Below are 18,653 nucleotides of genomic sequence, written 5' to 3'. Positions count from 1 at the left end.
GGGAGCTACTCCACAGCTATAAGCCTACAGACACTTATTCCAACCCTTCCTTCATCTTTCAGACACCAGGACATTTGTGCAAATTGCTTGTTTTCCAGAGGAGGGACCCACCTCACTGACCTGTGGTCTGCCTGATGCATTCTGGGCTTTACCAGGAATGAAAATTGTACACACACAGTCCATCAGGCAAAAAATGAGTTTAAATAGCCAAGCTTCATTTTCCTAGAAGCCTTTACCCCCTGTTTAAGCTAAAATAGGATCTAGACAACAGATGACCATCTTTACTCTGTGCTACCCAGGCAGGTTGCTGGCACAGTTCTGCATGTGTGCTATTAGGTGTGGGGTGCTGTACCGTGTTCATGAACTGGGGATCCATATTTTATAAAGCTAACATTATGCACATAATTCATTTGAGGAGTGTAAGCTTCCCCTGCTGATGCATGGCAAAATACACACTATTGTAGAGTATAACAGAGCAGTAAGAAACACCGCTTAATGTACATGTTAAACACAGGAACTAGTCCGTGGTGCTCATATAGACAGAGTCCAAAGATGTTCAGTGCCCGTGCGGCCCACCCTGCTGCCCCTGGGGACAGACATCCTTTAAAGCCCAGGTGCTGGGATCACTAAGTCTCCTTGTCAGAGTGATGCTCCAGATGAAATTAGATGACTGGCTTTTGTGTGGGTCTGGCAGAGGCTGGGGTTGAGGAAAGGGCAGGGGAAAGGCACGCACCGTATCTTGAAATAAAACACAGGATCCAAGCGTAACAAAGCTACCTTCTGGAAGCAGGAGGGGCGGTTAATAAACCTGCTCCGGGTCATGGCCCACAGGAGCTCCCCGGCACTGGGGTAGGACCTCACTGCTGCAGGCACAGGGCAAACATGGCTAAAGAAGAGATGTGCACATCAGCCTGGCTTAGCGTTCAGGGCCAGCACACATTACTGCTTCCATGTCAGAAACCCACTTCCCTGCTTTCCTTTGAAGAAGACAACTCTCCACTATCAAAAGGGAGATTTAGGCTCAGTTAGTCAGTAATTCTGATCTTAATGGCTTCACGCTGCTGCCTTTATTAGACAAGCCTTTACCATGTGGGTGGAAGCAGACAGCCTGCCAAGAGCTAGAAGACAAATAAGAAACTATGCGAAGAATGGGGATTTCTGATGAGAGCCTCTGATGATGAATCCCCTGCTACTCTGTGCATGAGAACTGGGCCAGAAGCGTCAGCTCTGAGCTGCCTTTCGCTGCTGTCAGTGCTCTCACTGCAGGGTTGGAGCAAAAATGTGATGGTTATAAAAAGCGACACGACCAATGATCCATACAAGGGATGTAACAAGGCAACTACCTTGTCAAAATGATACAAGGAGGAGTGATTATAGCAAAAAGCAAATAGGCCTTGGTGATGCTTTTTTTTTCCCCTCACAAAAGTAGGTTGAAGAAACCAAGATACATCGAAGATGACAGCTGATTGAATTTGGCAGCAGTTCAAAGCTAGAACCTCTTGTCCACACTGTGCAGAGCCTGCACCTGCTATCTGCAAGAGGTAAGGGACGAGGAGCACAGACCCCTCACATGGAATAAAAGAATGAAACTATTCTTCTTTCCATGTTTCAGAGGATGCTCTACACAGCCCCAAACACAGAGAACAAACAAACTCAGTGAGAAACTGCTGTAATAAAATAACAAAACCCTGACACTTAAGACTGGCAGGTGGCATAAAGGAATTATTTTAAAAAATACACTCCATTGAGCTGCTAATGCTTCTCCTGGTATATAATAAGAAGACAAGAGCTGTTTACAAAGACCATCCATGCATGTTAAGAAGTCCACACAAAAAGCTCCATTGAAGTGAAAGGTGAGGAGGGTGTGAGGATAACGCCTATGCTGGAGCTAAAGCTTCTAAGTGTTTTTTCTCAGCGACAACCGCATCCGGAATTTAGCACATTTCAGCAAGAAGCAGGAGCTCAGACAATTTTTAACTTGTCTAATTATAGCATGCTGGTAGCGATACTATAATTATGAGAACAGAGGCACTCTCGTATATATGCCTAGAAGAGCTTCTGGTGCCAAGGAGAGCTCTTTAGCAACGATGAGTGTCCCCAGTTTACACCGAGCTAATTTAGTTCTTGTTAAAATACATGTAAGGGCTCAAACACTTAAGTGGTCCCTGCCACTGAGCAAGTCCTTGTGCTGGAGCAGTAGCTAAAAGCTCTCAGTCCCCGGCAAAGGCAAAGCGCTCTATCTTAGATCTGCAGAGATTCAGGCTGATGTACTTAAATCTCTCATTTCCAACAGGAAATATGAGCACAAACAACGTATTTCAGTGGTTGAAGTGATGTGGTAACTCATTAAACAGCAGTAACCTGGCATTTCTGAGCTCTGGCTGTTTCATCCTGACACAGAGAAGCCATCCTGCAGATGAAAGGGTCTGGGGACATCCCACAGCAGCTGTTCCCATACAGAGGCTGGAGGCTGCAGAGAATGAGCCACAGCGACTGCAGAGAAGTTTTGGGTGCTTACTTAGTTTTAATGAAATATATGATGCCAAGGAGGCCTTAAGACAGGAACTTTACAAGGTTGACATGCGCTGAAGTTTCAGCAAGTCGGGGATCACCCAGTTGAAGTGGAGTAGACCTTAAGATACTTAAAATCCTTCTTATTTTAATAGACAATCTGAAATGAGAGAGAAAGAAACTCCTGTGAGCCTTCACCTTTGTCACATTACAGGAGATAATGACATTAAATACAAGCTATTTGCCTTGCATTACTGCAAAATTAAAAAAAAAAATAAAAAGCCAGTTTTTACCTATTTGTGGCTCTTCAGTCAATTTTTTAGAGTACACAAAACCCACTTCTGGTTTCTGTTTGAAAACACAAGAAAAATCTGAGGTTGCAAACGTGTTGCTACCGTTTTCAATTTTAGAAAAATTCAGTGCATAAAATTAATCCGTCAGTAAAACAAAAACATCTACTAGTCCAACCATGCTAAATCTCTTCCTTTGAAATGAGAAAAAGAATTACAATAATACAGAATTCCTCTAAATTTGATTAGGTATAAACTTGGTATTTAAAGTTATCGAATAATAATGATACAGCTATTAGACAGTGATACAGACAAACCAGAAAATGAGATCACCTTCAGAAACAGAATCTTTTATCACAGAAATCACTGAAAAGGTTAACCTTAAATGCCAAAGACAAATCTGTAATGGGACTCAAAAAGAGGAACTTGCCTAATTTAAAATGGAGTTAAGTGAGAGAAATAAGGACAGATAAAAAAACAAGCACCAGGTCTCATAATACCGATACGTTCATTAAAGTGACTACTCACAGGTGTAGACGTACTACCCTCCCACTCAGTCAACACAAATCACATCACATCACATCATCAGCACACTGCAGCTAAGTAGGGTGGATATTGATGCGAGATGCTCGAACATTGTTTCTGATAATAGGGTAATCATGCCATCTGCCCACAGCCTTTTAAATAAACCAATAAATACAAGAAACTCTAATAATTGCTAGTGAGACTGTTAAAGTACTAAAGTGAAAATTTGCATCAAAGGACTGGAAACAAAGGTTGCAGCAGACAAATGAAGAGGTTTTAGCAGCTTGTGAATGTCATAAATCCAAAAAACTATGTAAACAGGAAGTAGGAATTAAGATTATAGATTAAATTCTGTAACAGAGGCACAGGAAAAATGTCATCAAAATAGGTGCAAGGCTTAATGAAAAACCCTAAAAGGCAGGACTGTAAACTCAAATGCATTCATTCGTAAGAGTCTCTGGAGACCCAAGTATATTAAAATATTGTTTTCATGTGAAGTAGATTAGTAGTCACTTTTTATTTTTAATTGCTATTATTATTGGTCTTCCTTTGGTTAAATGAGGTCTGAGGGAGGCAATGGGTTGAAGAAGAAATTGATGAGGTTGACTGGGGCATTGTTTTCATTAAAATTTACTTTCAAAAGTGTACATCAGGCTTGTTTGTTTGAACAACTGCAGCACCCTTCCCCCAGAGACAGCAGCAGCCTGTCTTGGAGCCAGAACTCTTCCTCTTTCCCAGGACCCCACCATGACCTCCTGTGGACTTTAACACAAGGCCTTGCTTGGCACTGCAGTGTCACCCCATACACGCGGGACATGGTGGCCTGTGTGGTTGGGGATGTTCATTTTGGCTGCTAACCTCATACAGCAGGAACAGTGTAGTATCTTCGGCGATGCTCAGGAAGATGTCACCGTGCCCAAGGGTGAGGGAAAGGATTCGATCACCTTTAGGACCTTTGATTACTTAAGACCTCACGATGGGCTCGTGATGCCTCTTTGGAGAGCTACCAGTCTTTCCTTAGAGCTCCTTGGGTCATTATCAAAATGGCTCCAGTGGGGTGCAACATTTTTATACCCTTTTCCTATCTCCTAAACATCTGGAGTCCACTCTGCACACACATAATAGGAAAGAGTCCCTGCCCTGAGGAGTTTACAGTGTAAGTGGTCAAAACAGGCACAAAGTGAGGAAGAAAGCAATGAGTATCCACCATTATTTACCTCATTATCCAGTATATCTAGTATTGTTCACAGCTGGGAAAAAAAAAAAATACATTCCTAGGAGAATAAAAGCCAAACCACCCCTCCTTCTCAGGGAAAAACTACTTTTCACCTAACAAGAAGGAAGCTTATGCTAAAATATCCCCCACACAAAAACTGATCTGGATTCGTGGCTATGTGTCTCATCAGAGATTATTCCAAATAGTTGGCAGAGTGCTGCTGGTACCTCACAGCCAGGAAACCCACCAAGGGTCCCCTTGCGGTTCTCCTGAGGTCAGCAGCAGGGCTGGAAACATCCACAGCAGCCACTGGTTTGGGTGGCTCGCTTTTCAGGGCCCTCTGAAGTTGGTCAGTGAGAAGGTGAAAACATCTAAACCACCAGTTGTTTTGAATGTTTCATCTTAACTTGGCTTTTTTTTCTGATTGCCTGTAAAATATATTCCCAGCCCTCCTTCTTCCCAGGCCGTGCAAACTGAGGTCCCAAGAAGGCTGCAGATACCACAGGGCAAAGGTAGGTCCTGCCTTCCCAGGTGGGACCTGAAACAGTCCTCAGCAGTGGGAAAGGCTATCTGAACACTTTATATCAGGCAAAAAGGTTACTCTTGCCTTAGTACGTGGGCTGAGCAAGCAACAGAGAAGGCACATTGAATTTGCAGTGAACTGGTCTCCTGGAAGAAGACAAGCAGGGGAGGGCTCAGGGTGGTGTACTGAGGCTTTAGTATCTTGCAGCCAAGGAGGGAAGCTGTGGGCTGGTCTGCACAGACAGTGATCCTGCAATAGAACAGACTATTACAATGGCATGCAACAGTTTTAACTCAGGACAAACGTCCAGGTGTAATGATTTTCTCAAAACGCAGAAAAGATCTTTTGTAAACAATTAAGACTGAAAGAGGAAAGGAGCTATAGCAGGATCTGAGTGCTCTCTAGGGAAAAAGCCTCCTCAAAAACATGACTGTGGTCGTGACCTAATAACTATGTTGACTGTGCAGGTAAGAGTTGATGACACAAAGTTCAGCAACAAGGCAATCTGAATGGATTTAATACTTGAAAAATCCCAAAGAGGAATGACAACCATTCGGATTCATGTACACATTTTCAGACAAATCAGAGCATTTACAAGAATACTTTCCCCAATCTCTGATTTTGCATTAGGACAACACGATTTACTGTTTGCTCTAAGCACTGAGACATTTTCTCTCAACAACAGGATTATCTCAAGCAGTTTACGCTGGTTGTGATTAAAGAGAAAGGGATAGGGAGCATGGCACAAGGAAGAGGGATCACAAATGCTGCCCTGAACCACCCCTCCAAATCATAACATCTAATACTCTTAATGGAAATACAGTGTTGTACTTCTACCATCCCCATTATACTGAGTAACGTGATGGATCTGAATCCCAGCCCCACTAGTTTTGAGATAAAGCAGAACATTGGTGACAGGCTGCAGTGGACAATGATGGGTTTATGGTGCTGTTTTGGAAGATCAAACATTGTTTTGAAAGATTAGATGTTGTAATCCATAAAGTCAACAAAAAAGCACCATAAAATGAACAAACAAGGAGCAGACATCCCATTACTAATGCAAAATAATGCAGTTTATACTTTATTCACCCAACTGTGATTACCATTAGCTCTTAAAAAATCACAGCAGAAGCTGCTTGCAGATGAAGTGACAATGCACTTTCCCCCTTGATGAGCTTCTACTCTTAACTGCAGATGTGCCCAAATCGTGATGGGAATGCCCAAAAGCAGGCAGGAAAAGAATGAGCGGGGCTGGGCTCTCAGGGTTCTCTGGGGTGGCAGCAGGGCCAGCAGGACAGAGGAGAACCGGGGTGAGATCCAGCCAAGGTCTTTGGCTCTGGGTGAGATGATCCCGACATCCTGCTCCCTCCCTTGCACCCTGCAACCATCAGCAAAGCCCCATACGGGCTATGGTGGGTTGTGCCTTACTATAGACCAGGTTTGCCCCAGACAGAGAGGTTAAGTGACCACTTTCTTCAGGTCCATTTTTAAACTACTCACTCCTTCATCACTTGCTCACCAGAAACACCTTTTAATTCTCCATGTGTCTCCTATTAGCAATCCAGCAGTTGCCAGTGACAGCTGTCTAGCGGTGCCATAGGGGCAAACCAGCCCCAAATATAGTGGCAAGATTCCTGGGGCTTGTTGTTTTCTCTGCTCAGGGCAGTCAAAGCTTTAGCAGCCAATTGATGACACCAAATAAAAATGCATATATCTCAAGTAATTAAGGTAAGTAGCATTGACAAGGCTAGACTTTAATCAAATTTTGTCTCTGAGATGATGAGTGGCATGGTGAGAAGGAGGAACTAGCAACACTTGCAGAAAAAACATCCTAATTATTTGACCTACCTTCTATTTGGCAAGAAACAAAATATTTTGCTCTTGCCGGATACCATCTGGGGTAAACCCAGCTCTTAAAACACACTGTAAATTTGGTGAGTCAGTGCAGGTCTTCAGTACCCACAGCACCACACACTGCAGGGAGCTGTAAGAGAAAATGCAGAAGAGTAGCTGCTCTTAACGTAAAATGCATGAAATCAGATTAGAAACATAGCTAGGGCCAAAAGCCTGCCTTCAATCTAGCTTGTGAGAATTTTGCCCTCAATGGCAGAGCACAAAATACACCCTCAAAAGTTAACGGCAGTTTGTAATATGATCATACATCAGAACAGAGACTTAGTGTGTTCATACCAGTTTTGTCTTGGAATCTCAAAATAGCAGCTTCATCCAGCCTCTTGCTTATGAGACCTGCTAAATACAAAATTGTGAAGAAAACCTCAGTTGGAAGCTTTTTCTACAAAGATCAAGAACTTAAAAATTAGTCAAAGTTGTACAAACAGCCTGAAGCATTTGTGATTTGCACAACAGAAGAAAACACCGTATTCAGAAGAGATAGATACTGAAATTTCAAGCCTGATACTTTAGTCCAGCGTTTGATTTAAAGAGAACAGTAATCGCATCCCACTTATCTCACTGATAAAGAACATGGAACTGCCGCAGTCATCCTGGAGGAAAGCCAAGGCAAACCTAGGCAGAAGTGAAAATTCCCATTAAGATGACTGAGTGGCAAACGATGATTATTTATTCTAATCAAGTTGTTAATTTATTTCTGGAAGAACTGGATTAATTTGTTTCTAATCAAAACAAGGACCTATTCATTACAGTATGATGAACCACTATTAAACAGGCATAGCTAAGATTTTGAATAGATTTTTTAAAAGGAAGATATAAAACATTTGGTAGCTCACCCCCCTAAAAGAAGACCATTCAGGCTCATTTTCCTGCAACACACACTTCCTTGCTTTTTCCAGGCTAATTTCTAACACCACATTGTTGGACCTTCTACTCCAAACTCTCTCATCTCCCCAGTGCTGCAGCCCCTGCTGACTCTTCACTCTACTTTCAGTTGTTCCAGCTATTCTCCTCCTACCCGTGCTCTCAAATGCCAGCATCTACTTAACCTCTTCCCTTTGCTCACCATTGATTTAGTGAGGACAAACACATCTGCTGAGGCCTCTTGTCACTTCTGCTGCTGCTACCTAGGCTGGGTCACTTGGGACTTGGCTTTCTGCAGTGCTCAGATTCTGCCTCTTCTCTCTCAAAAAATGGGATTACAATCATCACGAAACACAGGTAAAAATTAAATGCATGGTATAATTTATTTTAAACAATCTGTCTTTAAGCAATATGCCTAAATCCCTAAAAATTGTTAAGTAGCCTTTCTCTGAACTCTAGCATCGTTGATCCCACTCTGATAACAAGGTCTCTGAAGCCCGTCCTGAGCAAACATATCAGCAGCAATTTCATCAGGGCTCGGCAGAGAGGTCAGTGGAAACGTCTTCACGCCTGCCACACTTGCAGATGGTCCAAGAGGACAGGTACAAACACTGAAACTCAGTACATCTGCAATGCAGAATGACACTGACCGGCCACAAACACTCGTCAAGTGCCGAACATTGAGTGCCAAAACATTTGGCATTGTTTGCTTAGTTCTCGCAAATGGGTAACGCTGAAATAACACTTACCATGTTGTGACCTTGCTCTTGTTCTCTGACCAGTAACAGCATGAGCACTTTAGAGAGGCCAGGAGAGGGAAGAACAGGCAGCCCAGTGGGTGGGCAGGAAGTCTCATGCTGGAGCTGGGCTGGCAAAGCCAAAGCCCCCTCATGCCAGCTTCATCCTTTCTCCCCTCTCCAGTGCCAGCTACTCAGCACCCCAGGGCACATAGAGCCTCGTTATAACCCCACTGCCAGGTGAGAAGAGCGAGCTCCATGGCAGAGGGAGGCAAACCGAGTCACGCCAGCCACCGGCAGGCTCGGGACACGCACACCTGGCTGCCCCCACGGCACAGGCAGGACACAGCACTGGCACTGGGCAGCAGCACATCCCTCCCGTGCACGGGGTGCTGCTCGCTTCCCAGCTACCTCTTGCCTCTCTGCCTACACTCCCCACACCCTGCTCCATCCCTTTTTGCATCTAGAGTTGCATATGGCTCTTATTTTTTATTTTTAAACCACCAGATTGAGTCTTAATTATTTAAGCATCTTCCAGATTTAGAAAGCTGTTTTGGCTGTGAAAGTAACACTTGGTGCAATCATCTCTCATCAATAAACCATGCAAACAAATGCGTACACCCGTTGGGAAGCAACTTTATTTAAAGCACATTTAAAAGTCAAGTTCAGATTTACAAATGTGAAAAGACCCAATGCTGGTCACGTTTCAATGAACTCATGACATTTCAGGTCAGGTGAGAAAAAACAGGACTTGTGCCTTATTTCATTAATTTTGTCAGTAGCAAGATTGCTTGACTCCCATCAAATTAGAAGGGATGCCTCAGAAACGTGCAAAACACAAACACGGGCAAAGGGCCTTCAGAAGGCCATACTTGCCCCAGAGTTGTGCTGGCTTTTAGTTTTTTGGGTGGTTTTGGTTTGGTGTGGTTTTGTTCGTTTGTTTGTTTCCCAAAGTGTTAAAATACATAGGCAAGGACACACACGGAAGTCATACTGGAGTTCACTCTTTCAAAGAGAAAAGTAAATTAAGACTTGGGCTTTAAAACAAAAACAAACAGACAAACCAACCACCAAAAAAGTCCCCCCAAACATTCCTACGAATGTCTTATTATGACAAAGAAATAAGATTAAACAAAAAACTGTGGCACAGCCTCGATGTCTACTTTGGAGACAGATTTCTTTCTTGTCCCTGTGAGAGCTTAAGGAACATAATTTCTGATCCCACTGTGCAAACACGCCTCATTATCACGTTGCCTACTTCCAGGCCAGCATCGCCTCTGGGGACTGTTTGCACACTGAGCTTCAACCAGGTCAGGTGAGGTTGCAACACGCTGCTTCAGCTAAACAAGCGTGGATGTAGGACCAGTGTATCAGTGCCCAGGAGCAGCTACTGGGTGTTGGATTGGCACGGTGAGCCTTGACGGCTCCACCTGCACGGCTGCTGCTACAGCCACAGAGGAAGCTCCAGGAAACCCTTTTTCCTCCAGCTTTCCAAATTTGCTAAACTGCTTCCCACTGGGTGCAGATACTTCAACAAAACCCATGCAAATTGCTGCTTGACTCCTCTCCTTTGCAAAGCAAAGCTGCTCTTTATTTATGTAACATTTTAATTTAATTAGCAAAGAGACAGAACAAACTTCAAGGGGGAAAAAAAAAAATTAAAAGGTCACCTTCCAGCACGAGGAACTACACAAGAGAGGGAAAGAAACGAACTTCTTTCTTCACGCTGGCCATGCCAAGGCCAAGGCTCCCTCGCTGCTGCCCCATTAGGATCTCACGGAGGTAACGAAACATCCGGAGCAGGTACAGGGTACTTGCTCTGCCAAATGCCCTGGCTACTGGAGAGGGGCCAAAGAGCATGATGCTTTGAGATGCCTTCCTCGGACATCTGACACTGGGGACGGGCTCCTTCATGCATCTAAACTACACAACAAAAGCAGCGGTTTATTACATGACTGACTTAAAGTACTGCATATTTATTACACCCAGAGCTTATATTCAAAAACATCGTGATGCTGCAAAGCCCGTTACTCAAAATGCAGGTAACACAGATCAACTGCACTTGCCTGTGACCTTTAATTGAGGCCTGTGGCTCATCTCATTATGATAGTCTTTAATTACATGATCCCCTATTGTTTTTCACGAGGGCCTTCTCCTCCCAAAGCCTGGCTTGGAAAACTCTCACTTCACGAAGAGCGGCCCGATGTTTCCTGTCACCTCCACGACCGGATCCCCGCGGGCCGGGGCCGGACCCTCCTCCACTGTTCGGCCGCGGGACCCGCCGGCGCCGCCCAGCCCAGCCCAGCCCAGCCCAGCCCGAGCCCCGCGCCGCCCCTGCCCCGCTCCCGAACCTTCCGCGCCCAGCGGATTGGCCCCCGGCGGCCGTGACCTCATAGCGCCCCCTCCCCCGCCGCCCGTGAGCCCCCCGCACCACTCTGACGTCACAGTCAGCCCACGGCCGCCTGGGGGGCGGGGCCCCCGCCCCGCGCCCGCCCCCGGCCCCGCCCTTGCCCTCGCGGCGCCGCAGCGTGACAGAGCCGGCCGGTACCGCCCGCCGCCCCCAGCGCTGCCGCCGCCGCCGCCGCCAGGTAGGGCCGCGGTCCCCGGGCGGGAGGGCAGCGACGGGGCTCCCCGCCCGGCGGCGGGATGTGGCGCGGCCGCCCGGGCCCGGAGGAGGAGGGCGGGTACTGGCTGGGGGCCGCGGCGGGCGGGGGGCGCCGCTCCGCGGGGCGCGCAACAAGTGCGGCAGCGGCGGGCGCGGAGCGGGAGGCGGGCTCGGCTTCCGGCAACGAGCGGTGCGGCCGCGGCCGGCAGCGGCGGGCGGCCGGCAGGCAGGCACGCAGGCTGGCCGGCCGAGGGAGGGAGGGGTCGGGGCGGCGGAAGGGCCGGGGTTTTCGCCGGGAGCGTCTTTCCCCGGTGCAGTTATTCAAAAACATGATGCAATCTCCATTGCCATAGCTACTGCATCCCGGGGCGGCGGCGGCTCCTTCCGCCGTGGCGGGGCACGGAGTCTGGAGAAATAACGCGGTCAGGAAGCGGGGAGCCCACCCGGGCGGTGTCGAGCTGTGAGGAAGCGGCCCTCGGCCGGAGGAGCCTGCGAAGGACTGGGCGCTGCTGCGGCTCCACGCAGAACCCCTGACCCGCGTTTCCCCCGTGGGGTGCGGGAGCATCGCGGGGCGGGACGATCCCGGCGCCGCTCTGGGAGATGCGGGGCGGCCGGAGGCGGGCGGGTGTGAGCAGCCTCAACGAGAGGGCCCCCTTGTCAGCGAAAGGTCTCGTCGGGCTGGGAAGGGAAGGTTTCTTCTTCTTCTTCTTCTTCTTCTTTCCTGAGCTCACAATCGTGCTCACAGCCCCTGGCCGCGTTACTGGTTCAGAAATGGAGCCGCCGGTACCGTAATTCCCGGGTTTGTCTGCGGGACAGGGCAGGCGCCACGTTAAGCTAGCGGCATGGAGATGTGCGGTGCTTCTGAAAGATTCCTGCCCGATTTAAAATCTGAGTGTTTAAAGTGTACAAGCATTAGGAGATAAGTAGCAGAGGAAGGGCATGCAATAAAAATATGTCAGTATGTCAGGCGCACATGCAGGGACTTTCTTAAGAACTTTTACTTTGCTTTTATCTCTTCCATCTCCTGGAAACCCTCAGACATCGACAGCATTAGAAGCTGGCAGTGCTTGGGGTTGTGCAGGGTATTGTCTTACGCAGTTTGTTTTCTCCTTCCCTGCCTGCGCTGGCTGTTTTTCTGCCCTCATCGCCAGCCCTATTTCCCAGGGATGCAGCAGCTGAGGATCTGACTCTGCAGAGCTTTCCGGCACTGGTTGGTGCTATGAATTTGCAGACAAAAGGCTAGGTTTGTAGACCTGGGAAGGAATAGTAACGCCTTGGTTTGCTCAGCAAGAAGGGCTCCTGGCAGATGACCAGAGGTATTTCTCCCTCCGGCAGCTGGATGCCCTGCTCCGTGTCCCACGGTTGAACGACAGTGCCCCATACAGCCAGTTTGAGTTCTCAGTGCTTCAGGTGATCTCTGGTGCTGTGGGATTCACTGTCGCGGCAGAGGACTCGGGACTATGGTGGAAAATGTGAACGAAGACCTCAGGCAGCTGCCAGCGATGCGGAGGGAGAACGAGGCAGGGGCACGGCTGCAGTCAGGATGCTTCCGATCAGGAAGTCTCTGAAACCGCTCTGTGCAAATGGAAACACGCCCTGCAGCTGACACCAGAGCAGGGCAAGCGTGCAGGCGTCTCCGGAGGCGGCACAGTCTTCGCCAGGGTTTTGGGCCAGGTTGCTTCCAGGGTGAGGTTATCTTGCAGGAGCAGCTCTCTCCCAGGACCTGGCAGCTGCAGGCCTGCTGTAAGCATTTGGTTTAAATTATCACTGGTGGCCCTGGCTGGATGGAGGGTTTTGGAGCTGTGAAGTTTTTGTAGATGCCGGCTAACGGTGTTGCTTCATCAGGATTAAGCTGTTGGTGTAGAGAGGGGTACTTATTTATTTTTAATATGAACTCGTGAAGTGTTTTGTGATATAAGTCTGATATTTCACTCTAAGCCCTCCTCATTCTTTCAGTGCAGCTGCAGCCTGAGATTATTTTCTGGTGTTAGAAAACTCTGTAGCTAGAAATTAAATATTGTTGTATCCTCACTGCTGGCTGACAGAAGTGAAAGCTGGGTCTGGGAGAATAAGCCTGTTGCGTGCATGGTCATCTGATGCTGTTCAGCAATGAAAGCTGGAGTTTCTTGTAAAAACGTTAATATGTTTGGGGTGCACTAGACATAATCTGTTCTCAGAGCAGTGAGTAGCCAAGACACGCACTCTGCCTGGGGGCAGCTGTACTTGCACGCACAGAGCAAGGGTTTTCCTTGGAAACTTGTGGTGCCTGGAGATGTCTGGGGTCATCTGGGTGGACATACCTTCCCAGCTTTCCATGAACCAAGGAGCAGGTGGAAGCTTGCTGAAGTTAAAAGTGGATTTGCCCTCAAAGATGCTGTTGCCAGCTAACGTGGGTCAGAGATGCTAAAAGACATGCCAGAATTTTGCTCGATTTTACTGAATTCCTTACAAGGTGGACATTACACATGTAATGCGTGCTGGAAACCCTTAGGGAATTCTCTGTGGTTTTTATCCTTAAGTAGCTAAGTGAATTTATCGTAAGTGATCTAACTTAAGTTTCCTGTATTTTAGCATTCAAGTGCAACCAGAGGGAGCAGCAGCGAAATTCACATGCCGTGAAGCTTTGTTTTGTAAGCTGGGAAAAAGTCTGGCTGATGGTCTGTTAGCCTCGCTGTGCTTTTTAAAAAGCAGTTGCACTTTGTATGGTTTAGCATCTTTTACACACCAGCAGCTGACCAAATGAAGTATATTTCACAAAAACTCATTCATATTTGGTACATAAATATAGCATCATTAAGGATACTTAGTTTATGTGCTGTCTGATCCGTCTCTAGGTATACTTATCACAGTATTTTTAGTAAGTTGCTGTTGTCTTTACGTTTCTCAGCACGAATTCCTCTCATTGCATTCCTTGCCTTTAGTACAGCCAGAGTTGAAATAAAATATTTGGAATTCTCTGGTCTAATCTGTTATTTTCCTGCTGACCTTCAATTTCTGTTGTTATACAAGAGGAATTAACTTAGAGAAGATACGATTAACGGAACAACAAAAAAAGTAAATTGGAAATAATACCATAAATACATCAGGCCTCTGGGCAACACCTTTCATTGATCATTCTTTTGCAACTTGATAGAACCAGATTTTTGGAAATATGTTTGAAGATTCTGATTTTTGGAATGATGGTGGAACTGACAAAATTTTAGGATGTCAGGCTGACCTGGTGCTCAAGTCCAGCAGCCTCAGGTAGAAAGTCCAGTGCTGAGAGTGATCCAGAGCTGCCCTTTGGGAAGTGTATTCCTTGTAAGTGACAGTCAGTTGGTTAAATGCTCTCAAGTACTGAGCTGACCTCGTTCCTTTACCTCCCTCATTATCTGGGCATCGAACATTGCAACACCGAAAGCTGTTTCTGCTGAGTTCAGGGAAAAAAAAAAAAAAAAAACCCACAAAAAACAAACAACCAACCAAAAAAAACCCAACAACAACAACAATCTCCCCACCCATACAGAGCAAGGTGGTGGTGCTTACAAGGTTGAAGCACTCATCTTCTGCTTGTCTTCTAGTGGCCTCAGAAGTCCTGGCTCAGTGGTGGATGAAGGGAGTCTCCAATTAACACAGTCTGTGTCCCACCTGGGACAAATCTTAGGGAGAGAAACAGCAGTTCCATGCAATCTTGTGTTAAAACAGCATCGTGCCTCTGTGACTGAGTGGCAAGGTGGGCTGAGTGGCATTTTGGTTGTCACTGGCACAAGAGGTGGCTCTGCTTGCTGCCTGGAATTTCTGCCGTGGTGGCACGAAGCCAGAGCTCCCTTGCCGTGCACAGTCGTATCGTGGGACAGGTCGTGTCAAAGAGGCTCCTTCGGACAGTGCTTTTGGAGCAGGTGGGCTCTTGGTGGTGTGTTTTCTCTATTCCAGACACTGAAGGTTTGTTCTCTGACTTGGAATAGAGGCAGAGATGCTCTTCCAGTGCTGAGGAGCAGAGCCACAAATACCTTTACCTTGGGTTTTTTTATTTATTTATTTTTTTTTTACTCCCATGAGCAGCATACTGTCTTGAGGTGGGTCACAAGCAAGATATGTTGTCTCTTCAGAGGTATTAAAGCTCCACTTAGATTTGGCAGATCTTCGTATAGGTCATGAAGGCATGTGTAGGTGATGATGCTGTTTGCTATAATCTCTCCTGCATAACTGAACAACTCACTCATTTTGTTGTTTTAATCCTCTTTTGTTACCTTCTTTTATTGCTGTGTCTGAAATTAGTCACATAGGGATGAGATCTATAAAACTGTTTAAACATAGGAATACTTTTGGGGTTGTTGGCCTCAGCTCTTTGCAGTAATGCTTTTGTTTTCATATTTTTACAATGTACAAAGAAATGTTCTTCCACGATGCAACATATGCTTTTGAAAGCTGTTTGACTGTATAATAGACTTGATAAATTGATGTTTACTGCCTGCCAGTCAGAGCACACCTATCTGTGCACCTCTAGACATTTCATAAAACTGACAATAATCTTTGTAATCTGTAGCTGGTTTGTAATATGCAATATAGTCACTAATTTTTTTTTGTGATTCTTAAATGTGTTAAAAATGCAGAAGATTTCTGCAATCCAAATGGTTTATGCATGCTAGCACTGGAAACACTTTTTGCATTAGGTGAAAGATCACATGCAAGGACAAATGAAAGGGATAATCAATTAATTACACAGAAGTCTATTTTCAAACTTATCTCCAGTTCAGATTGATTTGCTATGGTCTCTCCTAAGGCTGTTTAAATTTGGTATTGCTTAGGCTGACATCCCTCAAGCTCTTAAGTGCTGACTGGTAAATGTGGTTTATATCTAGGTTTGTGAGGGCACTGAAAACTGTACCCTATGTCTGACAGAACAGTAGTTTTATCTCCGTTTTATAAAGGTATTGTAAACAGTGACCTGGTTTGATTTTTTGATTGACAAATCAAATAAATGCTGCTTCCAATTTTACTATGGAGATAACTTGTAGAGTTGCTGTGGATTGTGTACACAGTGGCTCTCCCTAGATCTGTTTAGTGAAATTAATCTCCTAAAATTTATTGCCGTGGTTTCTCTGTTTGTGTTTTTGCATTTAGGACACATTATCTTACCAGGTAAATAAGAGCACAAGAGCAAACTTGTCCAAAGTATGTGGCTGGTAAATGTGTTCCTGCTGTATTCAATGCGTTGGAGAATTATTTAATTTCCTTGATGAAGTGGTTTACTCATATGAAACACAAAGCATCAAGCATTTAGAAAGAACAATGGCAGTCTAATAAATTCCCTTACCAGGTGTAAAGGTTTTACATGTGCATGCTGCTAAGCTTAATTGTGACTTCTGCAAGAACAAATGAATCATGCTGCTTATGCTGAACTCAGTGCTGCAAATTAAGGGCTGGTCTCAGCATCTGGGTATTTTACATGCTCTTATTAAAACATTATTAGCTGTAGAGATTGTGCTGGTTTTGGCTGGCTGGAGTTAATTTTCTTTGTAGTAGCTAGTAAGGCTTTATGTTTTGGATTTATGCTGAAAACAGTGTGGATGATACAGAGATGTTTTGGCTACTTCTGAGCAGGGCCTACACAGAGTCACGGCCTCTCTGTTCCTCACACCACCCCACCGGTGAGTGGGCTGGGGGTGCACACGCTGTTGGGAGGAGACACAGCTGCAACAGCTGACCCCAACCAACCAAAGGGATATTCCACACCACATGATGTCATGCCGAGTATATAAAGCTCGGGGAAGAAGAAGGAAGGGGTACATTCAGAGTGATGGTGTTTGTCTTCCCAAGTAACTGTTATGCGTGATGGAGCCTCTCTGTCCTGGAGATGGCTGAACACCTGCCTGCCGATGGGAAGACGTGAATGAATTCCTTCTTTTGCCCTACCTATTAAACTGTCTTTGTCTCAACCCATGAGTTTTCTTACTTTTACTCTTGAATTCTGTCCCCCATCCCACTGAGGGGAGTGAGCTAGTGGCTGTGCGGTGCTTAGTTGCTGGCTGGGGTTAAACCATGGCAGGTGTGCTTTGTTAATGATAGCGTTGTTGATGACCAGCAGCATAATGAGCAGGTAGAAATATAAAAACTTTCCGTGAACTTGTATTTATGCTAAAGTTGTCTGGATTTAATTGACATCCATGTCAAAGCTTCATACTGAAGATTTACTTGTCACGTGAGATGCTTTGGGCAATGACTAAATAGTCTGAGTTGCACTAACATTTACAGGAGACAAAACTTCCCTGTGCAAAGCTACAACAAACAGGGAATAAACCTTTTTTTTCTTGTGTTTTCAAATTCTGTCCTGCTCTTTGATAACTACATAACCTTTCCCTTTGAGACACTGGGTCAGCGATTTGAACAAAGTGACTGTTCCTCTTTTGTCACTTGGAAGCGCTCCTCTCCCTCTGTGACCTTGAGAAAACTATTTCCCTTCTTTCTGGCTGTCTTTGCTGTGACTGGAGGGTAATTGCTTTCTTCTTATGTCAAGTTCAGGCTCTCTGATTTCAAAAAGGATGTAGTCTTGATTTCAAGTAACACTCCGGCTTTTAAGGTGCATGCATGCTGATGGATGTTTCTGTTGGTGTCACTGTTCTTAGGGATGTTACCAGTGTTAGATGAAAACTAGTATTAATTTGAAGAATAATGTGGTTTAGCTTATTAAACTTAATGTGCTTCAAAGTATCGTATGGTTTTAGGCCATGTGTTTAGCTAATTAATTCATAAGCATGCAGGTTCGCATTGCTGCCTGTTCTGCTCTTTTTTTTTTTCTTTTCCATACTTCACACTGTTACCCTTAATCTGAAATGCTTCCCAGCAAGTTTGTATTTCTACTGTGCCCTTGTTGGCTAAGGAACCCCTAGCAGGTGGTAGTTATGGGAAAATGCCTTCTTCCCTGAGATGCCGTACAGCTGCGGCTTGGAGCAGACGGCAGCTCAGTGTAAGAGCTCCTCTGCTGAGTTAAAGCCATGGCATCTGTATTCAGATAGAGGTCTCAAGGATCACATCAGGTCTTGCAGCTCTTAGAAATGAGCAAAAGAAATCTACTTGTATGTTTGCCACTACTCTATTAATTGTCAGCATAGGGGTCTGAACATGGGGATCTAGTTCCTGAGCTGGTCCCGTGTCCTCGGATTTGGTTTCACTCAAGATAATGAGGACTTGGGAAACTAGAGACCTTTATACCTTAATCTTTACAGACTTCCCCTTAGATGTGCTATTTCTATGCACATAATTTAGTCATAAAGTTTCTGTTAACCTGTTTCTGAAGGATTATCTCTTGATCCTGGGTGGCTTTTAAAAAATACTGATGTTTTGAATCATCATTTTTTGCATCATCTCCTAGCCAAACAGTAGGGAGAACCTTTGACTTAAATAACAGTAATTAAACCTTTAACCAGTTAAGAGGATGACATTCTCCAATGTTTAACATCACCCTGACCTTTAGAAAAAGAAACTTGAGAAA

General features: G+C 45.5%; 1 protein-coding gene across 1 annotated transcript in view; it reads left to right on the top strand.

The window, feature by feature from the left end:
- The first annotated feature begins 11,124 nt into the window (after positions 1-11,124).
- ELOVL5 (ELOVL fatty acid elongase 5) overlaps positions 11,125-18,653 on the top strand; it is a 38,424-nt gene continuing 30,895 nt past the window's right edge. Inside the window, exon 1 of the mRNA XM_080340871.1 lies at positions 11,125-11,165. The gene's annotated coding sequence lies outside the window, so the exon portion shown is untranslated. The remainder of the gene's footprint in view (positions 11,166-18,653) is intronic.

This window comes from Nesoenas mayeri (genome assembly GCF_963082525.1).
Source record: "Nesoenas mayeri genome assembly, chromosome: 3".
Classification (NCBI taxonomy): domain Eukaryota; kingdom Metazoa; phylum Chordata; class Aves; order Columbiformes; family Columbidae; genus Nesoenas; species Nesoenas mayeri.
This window is presented reverse-complemented; position numbering and strand designations above follow the sequence as displayed.